This window comes from Austrofundulus limnaeus, unplaced genomic scaffold (genome assembly GCF_001266775.1).
Source record: "Austrofundulus limnaeus strain Quisiro unplaced genomic scaffold, Austrofundulus_limnaeus-1.0 Scaffold659, whole genome shotgun sequence".
NCBI classification, from domain to species: domain Eukaryota; kingdom Metazoa; phylum Chordata; class Actinopteri; order Cyprinodontiformes; family Rivulidae; genus Austrofundulus; species Austrofundulus limnaeus.
In genome coordinates this window covers 127,678-128,713 of record NW_013953061.1, presented here as the reverse complement: position 1 = coordinate 128,713, position 1,036 = coordinate 127,678, and the positions used below count along the sequence as shown (strand labels likewise).

Genomic DNA, 1,036 nt, shown 5'->3' with positions numbered 1-1,036 from the left:
GTCATGGCTTATGAACAAACAAGACTTTTTTCGTTTCTGGCTTAAATTAATTTTCTTTTTTGTTATCTGAAACAGAAAATGAAACTCAAATCATTAAAAAAATTTGCTCATCCCCTTTTGACACTAAGAATGAGAAACTCTTTGTGTTTGAATTTTAATTTCAGTATTTTGAAACAAAAATCAAATATCCACTCGTTTCTTGTTTTTTAATACCTGTTTCTAAAATGAAAAACCAATKACCAAAAGATACACTGACCTTTACACAAGAAACTTTATATTGTTTAAAAAACACAACAACAGAAAAAAGTCCAGGAGATTAGCATAGACTAGCATAATTTGACATTACATTTCTCATGACATGAATACAAATTCTGAAATACTTGTAAAAGATATGCTTGCTGCACTGTAAGATCTAAATCTTTCTGCAGAATAACCTTTCTTTAACTTTTAATTTCAGCATGACGAGGCAGGGAAGAGTGATGCTGACAGACGCTGACAGTGCTCCGGTAACAAGCACCACAAACTTTAGAGTTCCTACCAAGCCGTCTTCCTCCATACACCTCCTGTTTTCAGGGGACTGGGTGAGGATAGACGTGGGGTAACGTTTTGTATCATTTTCTGCTTTGCTGCTGGTGCTCGGCAGTTTGTTTGTTTGGGGAATTTCTTCAATTCACTGAATTATCTGCCTTTGCATGGTTCTACTTCTAGTCCTAAATCACCTTTGATATAGTTTGTTTGTAATGGGACTGTGCTTTAAACATCTTTTATTTTTCAACACTTCTTGCTTTTATTTGTGTTTTTTGGGATCTAGTAGCTCTCGCCAACGTTTCCTTAGCATCATGGCTACTTCTTCTCCGACCCCGTCTTTCCTCACTTGCTCTGTGTGTGAGATGTTTAGTCCCTCCTTTGCCTCCTTTAGCGACGGCAACGTATGTATTAAATGTGGACTCATGGCAGATTTAGAGGCGAGTCTGTCTTTATTAGAAGCTCGGCTTTGCACTGTTGAGAAGCCAGCAGCTAGCCAGGCTAGCATGGA

General features: G+C 37.7%; 1 long non-coding RNA gene across 1 annotated transcript in view; it reads left to right on the top strand.

The window, feature by feature from the left end:
* The window catches only part of LOC106531630 (uncharacterized), a 7,826-nt gene extending 7,244 nt beyond the window's left edge, over window positions 1-582 (top strand). Inside the window, exon 2 of the long non-coding RNA XR_001311962.1 lies at window positions 458-582. This is a non-coding gene — a long non-coding RNA (uncharacterized LOC106531630). The remainder of the gene's footprint in view (window positions 1-457) is intronic.
* Window positions 583-1,036: the final 454 nt, after the last annotated feature.